We start from the raw sequence: 21,637 nt of genomic DNA, 5'->3' as shown, positions 1-21,637 counted from the left end.
GTTAAAGAAGAGAATCATACGACCTTGGTTTTTTTTAGAAAAACCCTAACAGGGTTAGAATAGTTATTGTTATTTGTTTTGTATTTTGAAAGTTTTAGGATGAATTAAGGGAGATAGATAATTCTATTAGGCCCCAATTGTAGACTCAATTATGATGTTAAAAGGGTCACTTTGTCAAGCATGAACCCATGAACGCTTGTTTTTTTAATATACTAAGTTATGATATGATACTTAATTTTGGTTCTTTCAGAAGAGGGTCTACCTATCACTGCAGATGACTTACATAATTGTATTAAATGTATGGTGTATTTTTTAGATGGATTTGTAATGATTATTCATATTATAAGTCATGGCTCTAACTCCTATGGTTGTGTCATCTATTTTCTGTAAGCATCTCGACACTCGCATGTGTTCTTTCCTTTAAATTATTTACAGTTGTTGGAATGTATATTCAGTTTGACACGTATAATGTTTGGTTTACTTTAATACTTTAATTATTACAGTGTCTCTCATTTTGGTTATATAATTAGAGGATTTTCTTATCTTATAATTTTACTAGTTATTAAAAATATTTGTCTCTTAAGAGTTGCATACATAGGGTCATCATCCTTTCTTTTAATTAGGAATTTAATTACCTTTTTCTTTGTTTCTTAGTTTCTTATGATTATAAATTACAAATGCTTACATCCTTAAATCTGGGAATCTTAGGGACTATTTCCAGGTTTCCAACTCCCTCGCTTGACCTGGATACTAACCCAATCTCCTTCCAGCAGTCTATATAGTTTTTAAAATAAAAAATAAAGTTCACAACTCAAGTGTAGGCTAGAACAACTTGTCCACATCTTATTTTTTGTTTTCTTTATTCAACTCTTTGGTTTGGCCTTGAAGGAATGAGACTATTTACCAAGTTGTTTCTTATCCAACAACCAGGTTGGGAAACTAACCCATCTCCTGTTGGAGCACCCTCACCGTTTAACAGTCCCAGAGTACCCTACCCATTTTGATTCCATTGATTTGGATGTTTAGATCAAGTTCCCCTTCTTGCAAACATTTTTACTATGCCAGTCATAGATCAAAATATTTCTACTATATAATAATCAGAACATAAAGATATCTATTGTTTATAAAACATAACATAAATATTTATTTTAAACAAAACCATGTTACCATTTCATTATAAAGAACAATTATAAGACCATATTTTTGACACTTATGTGAATCTCTATTTGTCCTTATATACCACAAACCATTAGGAAAGAAACACTCCACCCAACCGTGAGATTAATCTCTAATACATCATCTCCCCCTTAGCTTGCTTCACACTGAGAGTGGTTTCTAGAATAGTAGGCAATACAAGAATGTTCTTCCGAGAGGCTATCTCATTACAGCAAGAATTAACCATACTTAAATTATGAGCATCCAAGCTCTAAATAGAATCTAATGGCCAACCAGCTCTAGAGTGTTTTACTGCTCAAGTCTTCTTCAAATTTCTCTCTCCACTTCTTCTTCTTTTGTCTTCTCTCTCCTCCTACCTCAGGTTCCAAATACCCTCTTCACCTTCTTTTTTTTTGGAAGTTTTTATTTCCAATGGAGGAGCTTGGGTAGGTAACTACCTCACCCACAATTGTCCAACTACCTGGGTGGCATCTTCTTCTCTCTCCTGCTTGAGGTTCCAAATACCCTCTTCGCCTTCTTTTTTTTTTATGTTTTCATTTCCAACGAAGGAGCTTGAGTAGGTAACTACCTCACCCATAATTGTCCAACTACATGAGTGTGAAATTTCTAAAGAATTTCTTCCCAATCATGGTCCATGTATAAGCATTATGCAAATAAAATAAAAATATATATATCGATATATGTCTACTTATAGTCTCGGCCCACAATTAAATATTATAATTTTAATTGCAGTAAATCAAAATCTAAAAGGTTACTCAAAGATACTAAACAATATTCTTTTAACGGCCGATCAACCCCAATATTGAGAACTAGAATGATCTTTTTGTCATTACTAGTGCTAAGAAGAAAATGAACATTGTCAAGATAGGAACTAATTCTCATGAGCTTCAAAGTGAAATTGAGCATTGGTCAATGTCCAAAACATCTTGGACAAAAGAGTGTCACCATTGTGTTACTAAGATGTTGAAGGTGAAAAAGGCTTTCACTTGGATTGCCCAACTCTTACTCACATCCTTTCTAATTTTCAAGATCTTTGCTATACTACCAACATTCTTGATTTACTAATAATATTTACTCTTCTTTTAAATCATAAAAATAAAACATTAAACAAATCTCAATCAATTTATTAATTTTTCTAAAATCAAATAAACAATATTAATCTCAATCATCTCAACCTAAAATATAATAACTTTTAAGACATATATATATTATATATTGAAATTTTTTAACTTTGAGGACATATATATATTATATATTGAAAATTTTTTAGTATGTTAAATTTAATACCAAATTTTATTTTGGAAACTTTGTCTATCAATTTTTAAAGTGATCAAATTAGAAGACAAACGACAACATTATAAGTATACGTTGAGACTGTCTTGTGTTATTGGAAATATAAAAACAAAAAATTATGAGGCGAATGAAATTTTGATGACGATTCCGTTTGGAATCCATATGCTTTTCTAGTATGCTCTCATTTTCGTAATTTCGGTATTTCCTTCAGGTTGGTTTTGTGGATTGTGTGACTCTATTGGAACCTCCCAGCATGGCCATTGTAGGTAACCTGCTTTGGCATCTTAAAAGTCATGTAAATTAAGGCAATCTCTGATCTCCCCATAACTTCTATATTTTATTTAGATATTTCACTCCACTGTGATTATTTATAAATCTGTATAGATTTATATGATTTAAGTGTGCATTTTATAAATAAAAAATATACCTGCACTAAATAATAGTAACTCACAACACAATTTAATTTTTTTTTCCATATAATTAGTTTTTTAATTTATTTAAATATTAAATTTCTGTTTGTATATATAAATAATAAATAATAATATTTTTTGCTAATAATTTTTTTTTATATTTTATTAAAATGTTATACTTCTTTTATAACTATTTATAAATATATGAATTTATAGAATTTAAATGTATATAATATAAATACAAATAAATATATAAAATATATATATATATAATAAAATGGCTATAAGACTACTCAATAGAACTATTTTATACGGTTTCTTCAGATTTTTACTAGATAAAACATGTTTAAATACAGTATGTGCTTCTACCACTTGAACTAAAGTCTTGTGTTTCTTTTATATATTTAACCTTTATATTTCATTTAAATATTACACTTCTATTATAACTCTTTATATATATGTGTGTGTAATTTATGTGTCTACTATAAAAATAAAAAATTAACATACACATGAATATATATTCCAAAATAATAAATGACAAATATATATCTATCTATCTATATATATATATATATATATATATATATAAGTGTGTTCATATTCCCGATATCCTTTGTCATTATTGTGGTCCAAATTTGACAATGAAAAGGAGACAAAAAAATTAAGTTAAGTTTGGGCTAATATTTTTAATTTGTATTTGTTTATCTTTATATTCACAATTTTGATATATTAATTTTTTATTTATATTACACACATTAAAACTATATAAATTAATATATTGATAAATACTTATAACATAAATAATAGAATTGCATGTCTCTCTTCATTTTTATTATATAAATAAAATATTAAATAATGATTGTTCTGCCTTTTCTCTTTGCAAGGCTCGTAAGGCTATCAGAAATAATGATTGTATCGTTATATCTTTTGTTATCTCCGTCACCCCATGATCTCATATCTTACTCAAGTGAAGCTAAGGGGTCGTGCAATCTATTTTTGCACTTTGGTTTTCACCATTGATATTTTAATTCTTCTCTTTTCATCGACAAAAAAAAATATTACAGTCATAATTCTTTATAAATTTATAAATTTATAATAAATGAAGTGTATAAATATATAAATTTACATATAATTGAAGTGTATAATTAGAGTCGAAAAACTCTTTTCGGGAACCGGACAGGCGGTGGGAACGAAGCAGGAAGACAAGCTAGGGTTTCAAACTATTATAGAGGCAGTCCTCCATGGAAGGACGCAAAGGAGGGAGCTCCACTCCCTCCTATGAGCAGGTCGTGGCTAGTAGGGAAAAAACCAATGGAAAATGATACAGAGCCTTTAGAACGAAGGGATAGAAGCAGTGAAGAAGAGCAGGAGGGAACTAAGTCCAGGAAGCATAATGATGCAAAGGAAAATGAGGAATAAAACAAGGAGCAAGGTACTAAAGACAAAGCACAAATGAGACCATGCAACCCCTAAGCGGCGGTAACTTCCAGGGTCATTTTAAATGATCCGTCACTGCAGGGGCATAGGGATCACATGCAAACACATGTAATCTTTTGTAAATTCATGGGGTTATGGCTCGCTGAAAAATATTTACAAACGTGGATTAAATATCACTGGAAACCAAAAGGAAGCATTGACCTACATCTTGGGTCCAAGGGATTTTTCACTGTAGTATTTGCAAATATTGATGATAACGACAGAGTGTTTGAAGGAGGGCCCTACTTTTATGCTGCAGCAGGCCTCTATATGCGACGTTGGATTATGAATTTTGTTCTGGAACGTGAAATTTTTACATCGGTCCCAGTTTGGGTAAGACTCTATTCTCTACCTCTTGAATACTAGCAAACAGAATCTCTATCCACCATAGGAAATAAGTTAGGGCATTTTGTCTAAGTTGTTGAGGCCACTAGAAGGGGAAAGTATACTTCCTTTGCTAAAATATGTGTGGAGATCGATTTCTCTGGAGCTTTGCCGGACGAGGTTATTCTGGAAGTTTTTGATGAAGAATGGACACAAAGAGTAGATTATGAACATATTCCATTCAGATGTCACAAATGTCATGAGCATGGACATATGTTCAGAGACTGCCCTCTCAGTAAGATAGAGAGCAAAAACAAAATTGATACTGTGAAGGATTCAGAAAGCTTCTTAAAGGTGGAACACAAAGGAAAAGGAGGCAAAAGAGGACCAAGAACACTCAAAGTTGCAGGGCAGCAAGCTTGCAAGAACATGTTTCAAGTCCTCGAAGAAGACGAAGGTTCAATAGACACAGATAAGGCAGAGGAAGGAAACCGAGTGGAGGAGGAGAAAGCAAAAGATAGTGAACAAATACAAGAAAATAACAAACAAAAAGAATTTATGATGAGTAATGCAGAACAAGAGATGGATCATGAAATGACCCAAAGTGAGATGGAAATGGAGGACCATGAACTCTAGGATATTCTTGAAAAAGAGAACGTAGATTTAGAAGGTTTATTCAATCAAGGAACCAAAGAAGGATTAGACTCGTTACCTACAGAGGAGTTCAACAGGGTTCAACAACTGTTTTTATGGAGAACCCAAACTAAAGGGGTCGAGAGATTAAAACACAAAGATAGACAAGGCAACAAAGGAGTGAAAACGATGAAAAACACAGCAGGACTAGCACCCAGAATCCCAGGAAAGAAAAGGGGCTATTAAAAAACAGAATGAGTTGTTGATGGAATGTGGAAAGTTAATGACAGATTCAGATATGAAGAAAGACCTATCCAGTTACTCCTTTACTAATATTTAATTATGAAGCTCACTTCTTGGAATATCAGGGGTCTAGGTAGTAAAAGGAAACAAAGGTTACTGAGTAATATAATCAAATAAGCATCCTCGGATGTGATTTTCATTCAGGAAACTAAGTTTTCCATCAAGAAAATAAGATATATCTATAGTAAATGGCTCAATAGATATGAGTTTATGGAAGTGAAAGCAGAGAATATAGCAGGAGGTATTCTCTCTTTGGAATCCACAATAAATTGACTTGATAGATGCAGAGGCATCTAGGGATTATTTATCTGTAGTAATTCAACTAGTAGGAGACAAGGAAACCTACCTGGTAACAAATGTTTATGGCCCTCAAAGAATGGATGATAGACTCAGGCTTCTAAAGTCTCTGGAGACTCTTAGAGACAGACATGTAGGAATACCTTGGATCTTAGGGGGTGATTTCAACATGACTAAATCACTTATGGAAAAAAAGGGGGAACTAGAGTTCTAAGCAAAGACTCTTTGGCTTTTCAAACCTTTATCGATAAGATGAAGCTCATGGATATCATAATGAGTAACAGAATCTTCACCTGGAACAATAAAAGAGGAGGAGAGTCTTAGGTAGCCTCCAAATTAGATAGATTCATCATCTCATAGGATCTTATGCCCAATGACAAGGAAATGGTAGCAAGAGTGCTCCCCTTTAGAGGCTCAGATCACTGGTCGATACAGCTGGAGATTCAGGGCATCGGTATCCCCAGGAACAGACCTTTCATATTTGACAATATCTGGCTTTCGCACCCAGATTTCATTAGCAGCGTAACCAAGTGGTGGTCAAAATATTTAAACTTTCAAGGAACTAGAATGTTCCTTCTACAAAAAAGATTAAAACACATCAAGCTCAGGCTTAAAGATTGGAACAAGAATGAATTTGGTAATATCTTTGAAGAGAAAAAGATTATTGAAGGTAGAATGCAGGAACTTAACCAAACCGTTATCAAAGAGGGCCATGACAGAGTCAAAAGTGATCAAGCCACGTATTATTAGCAAAAATGGGAGAATTTATGCAAACAAGAGGATATATTATGGAGACAAAAATCTAGAGTCCAATGGCTAAAAGAAGTTGAACATAATACTAGATTTTTTCACAAATCCACCATGGAAAACAGAGCACATCATAGAATTTCTTTGATTAAGGATAAAAGAGGAAATATTCTCAATTCTCATGAAGAAACATAGAAGCAGTTCTAGTTCAGCACTTTCGCAACATAGCACAGGAAACCCGTTATGAAAGAGATCACTACATTCGGGACTTCACTAAGCATATACCTAGGATGGTATCCAGAGAGGATAATGCTAACCTTTAGAGGCTTGTGACTGAAAAGGAGGTTAGTGAGGTGCTCAAATAAATGCAAAATGGTAAGGCGCCAGGCCTGGATGGTTTCAATGTCAACTTCTTCAAAGCTTGCTGGAATATTCTGAAACAAGATATTCTGCAAGTAGTGGAAGATTCCAGAATGAACATAACCATTTTGAAGGCTCTAAGTGCATCTTTTATAGCCCTCATCCCTAAACAGGAGCTGGCTCAAACCCCTGATATATTCAGAACTATAGCTTTGTGCAATGTGGTTTACAAGATGATATCAAAAGTGGTTGCAAACAGACTTAAACCCCTCTTTCCTTCACTAGTTTCGGGGGAACAATCTGGATATGTGGAAGGAAGGAAAATTCTTAATAACATCATCCAAGCTCATGAAGTGGCACACTCTCTTACTAGTAAGAGAAAGGCTGGAATGATCATGCAATTGGACATCACCAAAGCTTATGATAAGTTGAATTGGATCTATATCAGGAAAGTTCTTATTGCTTTTGGGTTTGACCAAAATTGTGTAAGATGGATCTTGGCTTTGATTACTTCTTCCATTTTTCAATTCTAGTCAATGGTTCTCCTTCAGAGACTTTCACTCCTTCTAGAGGCCTTAGGCAGGGTGACCCTCTCTCTCCCTTTCTCTTCATCCTCATAATGGAAGGACTCAGTAGGTCTATCAAGCATGCAAAAGAAGTTGGTAACATCAAGGTCTACAACTCTCAGACAATGGATAGGCCATGACTCATCAACAATTTGTGGGTGACACCATGCTGTAGAAAGTACCCATAGTCAAGGAAGCTCTTGCTTATAAACAAATCCTCAGTGACTTTGCCATGGCCTCAGGTATGGAAGTTAATCTTTCAAAATCTATTTTTTTTTTCTTCAATACTAACATTGCTACTTAGAGGAACATATCTATAATTTTGGGCTTTTAAAGAGACTCTCTCCCCTCGAAATACTTGGGGGTTCCACTAACTACAAAACCGTTACAAAAGAGTATCTAGGAGCCCATGATTAGTAAGCTATAAGACAAAACCAAGAAATGGACTATGAGATCATTAAACTTGTCTGGCAAGTTGGTCCTCACAAAGGTTGTTCTACAATCAATCCCAATCTTTATGCTTTCAGTTGTCCCTATTCCTAAAGGAGTCCTGCATCAAATGAAAGACATACAAAGAGACTTCCTTGGGGCAAGGGGGAAGAAAAGAAGAAGTGGGCCTTAGTTGCTTGGGAAAAAATTTGGAAACCCAAAAAACATGGGGGTCTTGGATTGGATGATCCTAGGATTCTAAGTAAGGTTCTAGGGGAAAAATTATGGTGGAGATGGATAAAGGAACCAGAAGCACAATGGGCCATCACATGGAAGGAAAAATACACAAGCTCTTCGCTAGATAATGACCGCATATGGATGGATGGTAATTTAAGAGGATCACATATTTGGAGCAAAGCATGGGATAACAGAGGCTTAATTCAAGATAAAAAACTTTTGGGAAATTCGAGAGGGAGACTTAGCCTTATTCTAGGAGGATAGATGGTAACAAGAACCTATTCTGTTATGGGAGGATTTGGAGGACCTCAAAGCAAAGACAGACAATAAGGAGCTCACCAAGGTTAAGGATTTTTTGGATCAAACCAATAATTCAGGGAAATGGAGAAACTGGAGGAAATTTGATATCAGAAATGACAGTCCTCTAAAAACTAAGGCTGAAAGACTGATGAAAATATTAGAGCAAAGAAAAATTCTAGTTTCAAGGGGGCATGACCAGCTGAGATGGGGCAACAACAATGAGGGGATCTTTAATATCAAAGAATCTAAACTCATACTGCTTGAACTTGATTCCCATGCTCCAGACAAGATTTGGAAAAACCTATGGAAGCATCAGCGTTCGATGAAAATTAAACTTTTTATGTGGCTGGTTTTATACAGGAAAATATTTACTTGGGATAATATGAGGAAGAGGGGTGTCCTAGGGCCTTCTAGATTCCAACTCTGCGAGGCTCAAGACGAGACCATGGAACACCTTCTCAACAACTGCATTTTCACTTCCAGATTATGGGATTCTTTTGCCTCTATCTTCCAACAATCTGACAGAGATATTGGAAGTCTTTTCAATACCCTCACCAAATCGAGAAGGAGCTTTTCAGATAATGAAGTTGTAGGTTCAGCGTGGGCACTTACTCCAAGCTTCATTATTTGGAATGTTTGGAAAGAAAGAAACAATAGAATCTTCAAGAATGTTAAGAAATATTCCCAGCGTATCTATGATCTGATCCTAAGACAGATTAAGGAAACAATTGGCACTACAGTTCGAAATCTCCCCTCAAACCCCCCTTTTGCTACAGATTGGAGGATTCTCTGTAAGCTAGAGTTGTAGGGACTTGCTCTTCAAGGCTTAGTCAGGAAAGTTTCAATTGTGGATCTTGATCTAGACTTCTGGCATCCTCCCCCAAAGGGCTTTCTGTAATTCAACATTGATGGGGCTTCTAAAGATAATTCGAGCACGACAAGCCATGGACAGATGTTAAGGGATGATAGTGGAGGTATTATGTTTATCTTCCATGGCCACTTAGGAAAGGCCACCAAAAACAGGGTGAATTTAATGGCCATGGAACAATGTCTTGAGCTCCTGGTGCAGGAAAATCACCAAAATACGATCATTGAAGCTGACTCCGAGTTGATCGTTAACTCAGTCAAGAGAATAAGTTGGGGAACAAAAATGAAAAAATCTTTTAAAACCCGGAGGATAATTGAAGTCTTCCAATGGATTCGCAATCATCTACAGAGCCCGAGAACAGTCAGTTTTGCACATATGTGAAGAAAGGCCAATAAACTAGCAGATTTGCTAGCCAATCAAGGAGTGAACTACATAGATAATAGGGCAGTGATGAACTGGTGAGAGCTCCCTCAAAACAGATTAAAATTGGAGTGTCAAAACCAACAGATGAAGACAAGACAATGTTCCTTAAAAGACCCATGGAGGAGGGTATAGTTAAATATATGTTGTTTGTTCAAAGATTTTCTCACAATGGGGTCTTTTGAAAGCGGTTTGGAAAGATCAACCGGTGAATCCCAGATTAATTGGTTCACTGAAGGCTCCAGTTGTATTAGCGAGGGCAAAAGGGTTTCAAGGATTACAGGAAGGATGGCGGCGAATGCTTTATGCATCAGGTCAAGGAGGGATGACGATGTGAATAGTTGAGAGTAGAGGACATTCGAAGACCGTGAAACCAAAGATCTTTCATTTTTTCTCTTTTTACCATGGCCTGAGTGGTTTTCAGGTGATCGTAGCCCTTACAAGCGAGAAGCGGTATTTCCCTTTTCGGAGTGATCCCACTCAATGGGCTCCACGTGGCGGTGGGGATGGGAGGAAAACCACCCTTATCACAAGCTAATATCGATGAATGTAGTTGGGTGCAACATCAATCTCCACCGTCAGATCTCACAAAGCGAATCAACGGATCATATCGCTCGTGCAGGTTTGCTGACCCTCACGGTAAACGGTGAGCATCTTATCATTGCTATATGGCATACAACCATTGGATCAAATGGAAAGGTTCATCGGTCGAGATTAAAGAGGCAGGCCAAGTTAGGTGGGAAAAGTGCATCCTAGGGGTCAAAAGGCTCATCGTGCGGGCATCTGACTCAAAGCTTAAGAAATCGGGCAGATGTGTTGCCTTTATATGTACACAACTATGTGTTCTTTTCGGGTCCGAGTCCAAGCTCAAGTATTTTTTATTTTGAGAAATATAAAGTTTGGAAGTAGGGAATAGGGAGTAGTTTTTATGGGGTATCTCCATAGTCAACGACCATGCGAGAATTGATGTATTTTATGTACTTTATTTTATGATTAATGAATTGGAAGGTCTGACTCTTGCATTAGCAAAAAAAGAAGTGTATAATTATATAAGTTTATATATAATTGGAGTGTATATGATATAAATAAAAGATTATCCCACATGCTAATATATATTCCAAAATAATAACTAAAAATAAAATTTAGATATTTAAATAATTTTTGATTTACAATTTTTTTATATATTTAATTTTTATATTTTATTGAAATATTAGGCTCTTATTATTTCTATTATTGTTTTTTATAAATATGTAATTTTATGTAATTTAAATGTGTATTATATAAAAAAAACATATCAAAATTATGATAATAAATACAAATAAATAAAAATGAAAAATATTATTAAAAAAAATCTTATTCTATGTAAATTAACAATAGTATTCCTAGTATCTTGTCAAAGGTAACTTAAACTTTAACCATTATTATTGTCAAACATGACAATGAGAGACATGCCCATTAACTTTGGAAGGACACTTAGCTTTGGAAGGACACTGGAAATAGTGATATTAATCTTTTTTATAAAAAAAAAAAACAAAACAAAACAACTATTTTTAATAATATATTTAGTTTCTATTTGTTTATCTTTATCTTTACAATCTTGATATCTTAATTTTTTAATTATATAAATGTTTATATTTATAAACAAATTTAATAAAAGAATAAAAAGACAATATTTCAATAAAATATAAAAATTAAATATATAAAAGAAACATACATATATATATTAGAAAAATATTTTAAATTTTAAATTAAACTTTCATTCATATTCATATATATATAAAACATACGTGATTAAAAAATTATTTTAATCCTTAAATTTTTCTATCATTTATAATATTTGAATATAATATATATTTATTAGAGTATTACAGTTATTTATATATATATAGAGAGAGATATAGGTATATATATAAGTATAGTTTTTCAATAAAATATAAATGTTAAATATGTAAAAAATATATATATGTAAATAAAGAAAATATTTTTATTTTTTATTTTATTGTAAAATTTAATATATATGTGTTGAGTTTTTCATTACATTATATATAAATTTATATGTTTATAAAAAATTATACTTAATATTTCTATAAAATATAAAGTTAGATATATAAATGCAACATATTCATATAAAAAAAATATTTTAAGTTTTGTTATTATTTATTATTTTTTAATGATGATGATTACGTTGACTTAGACCAATGTGATTTATTGGATTTTAAGAAGGAAATATTCTATTGAGACTTTGTAATATTTTATTTCTATGATCAAAGGGGAGGGAAAGTAGCATTTGTAAAACATTATAGTTTTTTTACTTCAAAAAGGTTGGCATAATGGAAATATAATATTTCGATAATATATAAAAGATAAATATATTAAAATATATTTTATTTTTTGTTGTTTATTATTTTTGAGTATATATATATATATATATATATATATAATTGCAACAGCCTCTCAAAATTTACTTCTAACTCTAGCCAAAGAGCGCAACTTCCTCTCAAGTTGCAAAAGAGTTGAATATGAAGAACACTTTTTATTGGATTGCCTAACTCTTACATCAATTTTAATTTTCAAAATATTTAACATAATACTAATATTCTTAACTTGTCTTTTTCCAATTATAAAAATAAAATATTAAAAAATCTAAACTAATATTTTAATTTTTAAAATTGCCATAAATAGTAAATATTAATCATCTTCTTCATCATCAGCACAGTTTACAACAATATATATATCTTTAAACCCCCATTACATAGACATGGAGACAGGCTAGGATTGCAATTAAATTAACACAATTAAATAAGATAAAAATGGGATCTTACATTATTAAAAATATGCGCGGAGTATGGCCAGGGTTGCAATGAAATTATTGCAATTAAACAAGATGAGCTGCGAGGCAGCAAGTCCCTGCATTAAGTTGGCATTGAGTGGGAAAGTCACGAAAACCGTACTAGATGCCAGCTACAGTTATGAAGGAGCATGCTAAACTCCTGTACGCAGTCGAAAAATGGGCACTCATTCCTGCAACTAAAACCTTGATCACAGAATTTGCCTCCACGTAAAGATCTGATTCATTTACATTTTCCTATGTCATCCATGGGTCATCCCGTGACTAGAGTTCACTGTGAGCGTTAGCGAGACTACTCCTTACCCAGTGCCCCATTCGTACTGTTGCCATTCTAACTATTGGAAATCCATGAAATCAGTTCTATAAGGCTAGCCAGAAGACCAACCAAACCAAAAGGCGAGGTAATACCAGACTTCGTCGTGCTTGACTAGTTTTTTGATTGTTTCAATGAACATGCATGGGAAGAATAAAAGCTAATTGTTGTTTCACCTTATGCTAAAGGAATTAATCATTTAGATGCCAGATATCTGTCTTGGAAGACTTTTCATTTTTAAATGCTTTTAAAAGGAATCTTAAAATATTTTTATTACTTCAAATGTTGGACAGTCATAAACGAAACCAAGCTTACTAAAGTCATTATAAAAGTTTGTTAGTATTGGAAAACTTATGAGGACCAGCCACTTTATCTCTCCCTTACCACGTGCATTGCATTCAATCCATGGGCTTGTGTGTGCCATTATCATACACTCTAGACTCGCTGCATACATTACATGTGTTGGCCTGTGTAAAACATATGTTGGGTAACGCAGGCGTCATAGTGAAGCGTGACACAACAAATCAATGCTCTGAGGCAGTAGGGAGGTGAGGGACTCATTCTCTTTGGCAGCGAGGAACCCCCTTTCTGAGACAACGACCTCTTTGAACTATTTCTGAAATAAATGTAATCATGTTGGAACTACATTATGTTGCAACTATGTCTCAGGCTTATCTCAGAAATCTTATTAATACTGTTTTCAGTTTCATTACCCTTGTCGGAGACCTTCAGCCTTTTGCTGTAAGCTGCAGCCTGCGACACGAGCTTAAGATCATAAAATGGCATCAGTGCAAGAGGTAAATGCAAATACAACGGACCAGTACTCGCAAGCATCACGACCATCTGCTACAGAAAAAGAAAAGGGTGTACAGTAGCAGCAAACTGTAGGTGAATCAAAAGATGCACAGAATTTCAATCCTTTTCGAGTCCAAGAAGAGGTATATCTGAATTCCATAATTTTCTTCGTAATGGTGATCAATTTTCTAATTAAATTTTCTTTCAAAGTTTGGGATTTGAAGAGGAATGACTCATCTCGTATATAGCTCTATATATGACTCAGACTCAGAAGTTAAAGTTTTGAATGAATGTGTCTTTAAATCTTTTAATGAGCTCTATAGATGACTTAGACTCGAAAGTTAAAGTTTTAAGGAATGTATCAATGAATACACGACGAGGAACATTTCAAGAAAAAATTACCCTTGTCGGAGACCTTCAGCCTTTTGTTGTAAGCTGCAGTGTGCGACACGAGCTTAAGATCATAAAATGGCATCAGTGCAAGAGGCAAATGCAAAGACAACGGACCAGTACTCACAAGCATCACAACCATCTGCTGCAGAAAAAGAAAAGGGCGTACAACAACAGCAAACTGCAGGTGAATCAAAATATGCACAAAATTTCAATCCTTTCCAAGTCCAAGAAGAGGTATATCTGAATTCCATAATTTTCTTCGTAACGGTGATCAGTTTTCTAATTAAAGTTTCTTTCAAAGTTTGGATTTAAAGAGGAATGAGTCATCTCGTATATAGCTCTATATATGACTCAGACTCAGAAGTTAAAGTTTTGAATGAATGTGTCTTTAAATCTTTGAATGAGCTCTATATATGACTCAGACTCAGAAGTTAAAGTTTTAAGGAATGTACCAATGAATACACAACGAGGAACAATTCAAGAAAATTCACGTAAATTAGATCAATACAATCGGCCTCTTTGTACCGGTTCATTATTTGGCAGTAAATTTGGACACTAATTTTAGGTTATCTTGACCAAAATACCATTCTCTCTTTTGGGACACTTGTAGGAAAAAGAGGCAGCGAAAGAGGCATTTGTAGCCCAGCAGGAAGCTCAGGAAGTAACCAAGCGTGCTTATACCAAGCAATTAGAAGCTCAAGATAAGGCTCAGGGAGATGCTAACCAGCTGTTTGCACAACGAGAAGGTGGTAAGCAAGCAGCAGCACTCGCCGCTCGTCAGGTAGTGGCTACTGTTGTTGAGGAGCAGAAATCTGCTGCTCAGAAGCAGATGGACCAAGCAGTTATTACAGCACAAGTCTTGGGCGCGCAGATAGCGGAGCAAATTGTGGCCTCCAATCAAAGCTCTGCTAGTTGCATAACTAAGATAAATTTTCTAAAGAAATAGAATTGGGTATGAACATGTACCAGGCTGTTGTTTAGCCGAGAAATTTTCAAACAGATGATTGAAAAATAATTGTTGATTGTTGGGTTGTTTTGCAGTTTTACCCAGAAGAAGTTATGCACCTTCTCTGATTCCAAGCTCGCAACCCTGAGCACATATGAAAAGGGGTAAGTTATAAAATCAATACATAATACATATTTGTGCTAATATAGAAAGAAGTAGAATGTATTATCATTTTTCTCTTGCTTCCTCGTCCGTGCGGGTGCAAGTACGAAGAACCTACATGCAGAAAAAGGCCTTAGATGCTGGACCTCCTCCTGCTGCCTTATATGCCTTAGATGTTGGACCTACCAGAGTTCTTGATTCAATCGATTCAATTTCTTGAAGCCTGGGCACCTGAACAAGCCTCCGAAGCCTATCCACCTGAACACCTAAACAGGAACAGGAAAAGTGAACATAGTGCAGGTCGAAGCTAGGTTAAACTGGAACTACAGATGGCGATGGAACCATAGGTGGTAATGCGTGGTGCGCATGTGGAATTTATAAGACAGATGGTATGTAGGTGGCAGAGCCAAGTTATATGGCATAGCGAATTACTCAAACAAGTATAGCAAATAACATAACATTTAACACTAGAGACTAATGTTAGTATTAGTTCAAGCTTTGAACTTATACCATTAATACAACCCTCTTAAAAACCAAATAGTATACGGTTCATCTCCGTCCGCCTCAGGAAGATGCCAAATAACACGGTGAAACCATATGCGATTAAAAACTTTGATTATAAGTGATGAGTGAAGCTAACAAGCAGCTCAATTAATGTTAAACATCGCTATACCGATTCCTATAGTCCCTAGCCATTTCCAGATGGCAAGGATTAATAAGATAAAAAATTTCGATCTTATATTATTAAAATTATGAAAAATGATTATATCTTATAGAAAAATATAAAACCTTATTGCCTCGTGGAACCATTATTAAGAAGAAAGAAAAATATATTAAAGGAAAAATAAAATTTATTAGGGAAAAGTATAAGAAAGGAAAACTGAATATATTAAAAGCTGTTTTGGAATTTTTAAAGAGGGAAATTATTCATTTGAAGTGAGTTTTACATTTAACATTGTTAAATTTTGTTATTATTTATATATATATATATATATATATATATATATATAATAATAATAATTTTTCAAAATTGCTTCAGATTTAAGTGAGGCTTACATAAAGGTGTTTAGTTTTGGCTAGACCATTGAAAATAAAAGAAAGGAGTAGATTATCTTGGAGAATAAGGATAATATTAAAAATGTTATTGCTTCCAAATTTAAGGATAAATTGAGGGATGATAGAGGGAAAAATGAATATAAGGTATTATAAGGAGATGATAATGAGAATTATCTTTCTGTCCTTACTAGTGTTCCAAAGAAAATGAACATTGTGAATATAAAAACTAATTCTCATGAGCTGAAAAATGAAACTCATCATTGTTGAATTCCCAAAAAACCTTGGACTAAAGAGTATGTCATTGTTTGGATACTATGAAGGTTGAAAATGAAAAGGGATTTCTCTTGGATCGCCAAGCTCTTACTCACATCTGTTATAATTTTAAAAATCTTTGCCACACTACCAACCATCTTGACTCATTAAGTTAGTAAAACTATGATGATTTAGGAATGGGTATTTCCCTTTATTTCTATGATATAAGTAAAAAATTAAAGTATCCCAATTAACCATTTTTTAAGCTACTATAGACCTTATTGATGTCACTAAATATTAATTATCATCATTATCAACACAACTATATATATATATATATATATATATACACACACACACACACACACACACGGGTGGGATAGGCTTGGGTTGCAATGCAATTAGGTGTGAACACAATTAAATAAGGAAAAAATCGATCATATTTTATTAAAAATATAAAAAACATTGTGTACAAAAAAATTTTATTAAGAAGAAAAAAATATTAAGAGGATAATAAATCTTATTTGAGCCATGAAACGAATAACAAATCTTATTTTGTACTATTTATTAGTTTTGAATGATAATAACAATTAAGGTCGACTTAGACCAATGAAGTTTATTGGAAGAGATTAATTGACTTCTTAATATTTTATTTCTATGAACATAGAACATTATAGGTTCACTAACTCAGTAAGACATGAAGATTGGTATAATAGAAATATAATATTTCAATAATATATTAAAGATAAATATACAAAAAAAACATATGTATATTAAAAATTATTGTATTTGTTTTTATTTATAGCAATTACTCAAAAAATTATTGTATTTGTTTTTATTTATAGCAATTACTCAAAATTGCTTTTGACTCTAGCCAATATCTCCAAACTAGATTTAAACCCCAAGAGAGTTGAACTTGAAAAACACTTTCTATTGGATTGCTCATCTTTTACTCACGCTATTTTAGTTTTCAAAATATTTACCACAAACCTTTTTTTTAGAACGAAAAAAGCTTTATATTATATGAGAGATATAAGAGCCCAAATAGTAGATACATCAAAGATGGTCTAATAAATCCATACGTCAAAATAGAGTTAACCTCCTAAAATCTGCTTAGGGAATATCATGGTTCACAGCCCATAAAAAACTAAATACAACATATGTCCTATAAATTATCACGGTTCACATAATATAGAAAGACTATATAAATAGAGAAGAAAAAAAAAAAATGCAGATTGAAGTAAAATATGTGGATCATCAGAGACTTGAACATCATAAAAATAAAATTAAAAAATCTCAATTCATCTTTTAATTTTTTATAGTTAATCATTATCGTCCGCGCAAGCTACAAACATTTTTAATATATATATCTATGTAATTTAAAAAAAAAAAAAATAACCCACTTTACATATATACGTGGAGACGGGAAAGGTTTGCAATGAAATCAATACAATTAAATAAGATAAAAATTTGATCTTATCCAATTAAAAATATACGTGGAGACAGGCTAGGGTTTCAGTGCGATTCTCACAATTAAATAAGATAAAAATTTCGATCTGATCTTTTAAAAGTATACGGGAAACGGGCTAGGGTTGAAATGAAATTAACACAAAAAAATAAAAAAATTGATCTTATCTTATTTGAAAATAGACGTGGACACTGGAGATAAAAATTTGACCTTATCTTATTCAAAGCATAGGTGGAAAATGACTAGACTTGCAATGAAATTAGACGTCCAGATAAAATAAATTGATCTTTTCTTATACGACAGTATCAAGCGATGCCCTGTTTTTGGAATTTTTAAAGAGGGCAAGAAATTATTTGAGAGTCATACGTGGTTTCCTTGTTTTTGGAGTTTTCAGAGATGCCTCGTTTTTGGAATTTTCAAAGACGGCAAGACATTATTTGAAATGAGTCATACGTGCTTTCTTTGTTTTTCGAGTTTTCGGAGAGCGATCAAACTACTTTGATATTTGTCTTTTTGAATGACGAATGAATGCTAAACTTCAGATTAAACCACTAATAAGTTCGGGATAACTTGAGCTTCTGACAATCCCACATTGAGTGCTATAAATAGTTGTAGGCTTTCTTCCTTTCCAATAATACAGTTCAGTTCTTAGGAAGGGTGTGTGCGATATGGCTTTTCATAATTTTATCCCGACTCTATCTGTAAGGCCTTCGTGCAGCCGGGCGACGGCGGGCGATCGTGCACGAGCGCGGGCAAGAACGTGGGCGGGTGCGTGGGTGCGTTCAATCACGATGTGCAACGGATGCGACGGAGCGCGGAGGAAATGCGACACAAAAATGCGACGATAAGGGAGAACACTTAAAACGACTAAGTGTTGGACTCCCACATATATACGATGGATAAAGGAAGCAGCCCGACTTGTAAAAGGGTTACTTGTGGGTGTACGTTGACAGATTTAGGGGGTCGGCTTGGGGCTGCACACCCCTTGAAACCTGCGCAAGCTTTCATATAAGTAAGTGAGGTTTGAAGCTCATTTACCACCAACGAATTGGCTCATCACTTCTACGCACTAATAAAGGGGTAAAACTGCGCAAGGGGTAAAAGGAGCTGTGCATAGCTCATGCGCTCTACCTGTGTGCGGTTTTGGTGAATTCTTGTGCTGGGTGAGGTGAAGGCAAGCGTGCCGGGGTCCAGTTTGGATGCAGATTTGTGCAGGACTTGGTGGAGAGGTATAAGTGGCTCGGGTGAGCACTTCTCTTTGTGCAAGGGTACACATGATTGTAAAAGGTTGTTCTATGCCTTAATTGTAAAATATTCTAAGTATAGACTTGGAGTTTTCCCAAGTATACTTGATGATTGTATTATTGAAAAACTGATATAATATATTGTCGGGCAGACTCACATTACGGGCAGTTGCCCCTCCCCTTTATACTTGTTGCAATTGTTGTTCTCTGTTTAATTGCATGATGATAATGAATTAGTATGAGCTTCATTAAGTATAAAGGATAATTGCTTTTACTTAGTTACGAAACACAAGCGAAGTATGTTAATGTGAAAGTAGGCGTAGTCCACGAATGTTAGTATTGGTGAAAAGAACGCGTTCGGTGGTGTCGCACCTCGCTATAAGCGGTTGAAAGACTATCGCAGGTGTAGGGGCGTGACAGTTGGTATCAGAGCTCGGTTTAGAGTTGTTGAGCAGGGTTGCTCGTGACAGGTACTTGCAGGTGAAGGAAACCGTTTCACACGAAGTGGAACAAGGGTTGGTTCGGGTTGCAGGTGACTTGGTGAACATGGAGAAGGTTGAAAAGGCGGTGATGGTAGATGAACCTATGAGAGGTGAATCTAGCCATAGTGCAGTTAAAGCTCTTCGGTACAAAGTGTTGGAACATATGAGTCGATGTAGTTCAGAATGGGTTTCGATGAAGGCCGAGAACATGAAGATTCGAGAGAGTTATTCGGAACTAAAGAAGGAACTTCAAGAACTCAAGAGCCAATGTGGAAGTACGACAGATGTTGAACTCAATGAACTTGATGAGGAGATCCAACGAAGTGGACTTGATTTTCAAGAGCTCTTTGATGAAAGGGCTCGGTTGAGGAGGGAAAGTGCCAAGGTAGAAGCCGAAATCAAGCAAATTAAGGAAGAGATAAAGAAGAAGCTTCTTGTTAAGAAGGTTGTTGTGATTGAGCACGAAGAGCTCGACTACATTGACAAGTTGGGAACTCACTACCGAGAGCATCCAGAAGACATTCGGAAGTTTAGTTCTATGAACTTGGTCAGTGGACACTTGGTTGGTGCACTTGAGCAAGATGCGGTGAATAGCAAGCTTGAAGGGAGTCAGGCTGGACTAGGATCGGGTTGCTTAGAGGAGCCAAGCAAGGAGGTGAAGTACCTTAGGAGGAATGTCAAGGTGGAGCATGCGCCAATTGACACTTCTGAGGCCAAATTCTTGAAGAAGGTTGATGATGTGAGGTGCAAGACAAAGCCAACAGAGGGAGGTGATTCCTTGAAGCTAAGTTTTGTGCAGGTGATCATGAAGGGCAAGAGATTTGCAGCTTTGGTGGATACAGGGGCTACTCATAGCTTCTTAAGCAGGAAGGCAACAAAGTCTTTTGGGAAGAGAGCAAAGATGGAGAGGGAATGGAATGCTTTCAAAGCAGTCAACTCTACCATTAGAGTTGTTGATGGTGTGTTGAAGGACACTCAGGTGAAAGTGGGATCGTGGTTTGGAAAGTTGGACTTGAGAGTTGTGGACATGGATGATCATTCTATGGTGTTGGAGTTGGACTTTATGGAGCTTGAACAAGCCATGCCAATGGTGGATCGGGACATTCTCTTGATCACAGCTAAAGGGAAGACCATGATGGTACCGATAAATAGAAGAAGTTGCTTGGGGTATAGACCAAGGATGGCTTCTATGACTTTGTATCCCAAAGATCCAAATGTGAAGCATGAGGATGTGGAGCAAAGAGGACTTGGGAGTGTGACTCAAACAACGAAGGAGAGGAAGCTAGTTGACTTCGTTGCAAGAGCTGGAAGGAAGAATGAAGGAAGTGAGAAGACAACCTTATGAACATGGAGACACTTGTTGGGAGCATCTTCTACTGATGACCTTCACAATGGAGCTACAAGTGAAGGGAGCTCGAGTGCTACTTCAGAGGTAGTGGTTGATGAGGATTATGGAGGTAGAGATCCTGCTGGGATAGTGGACTTTTGTAGATACGCTATGGGCATATATGACTTTCAGTTGACAAAGAACAAGCTAGGTGAGCTTGGATGTACATGTGAGGAGATTGAGGCTGTGCACAGATACTTGAGGACACAACATCAATCTGACACATGGGTGGATGAAAGGCAGGGAGGAAACTTCCTGGCCTTCATTTCTCTATAGATAACCTTGGAGGGAGGTTGGTGTGGAGGCCTTGGTAGGGAGGAACCACACCAACTTTACAAGGGGCCTTGGAGGAGGCTTCTTTATGACAGGTGCAGACTTGGGTGAAGATGGCTAGAGGTTGAGATGGAGTCTACATGGGTTGGACATCATGGACAACTAGAGTCATGGACATC

This window comes from Pinus tabuliformis, chromosome 7, assembly GCF_031772625.1.
Source record: "Pinus tabuliformis cultivar Carrire ecotype Pingquan chromosome 7, CPIR1, whole genome shotgun sequence".
NCBI classification, from domain to species: domain Eukaryota; kingdom Viridiplantae; phylum Streptophyta; class Pinopsida; order Pinales; family Pinaceae; genus Pinus; species Pinus tabuliformis.
Note: the sequence above shows the minus strand (reverse complement) of the source record.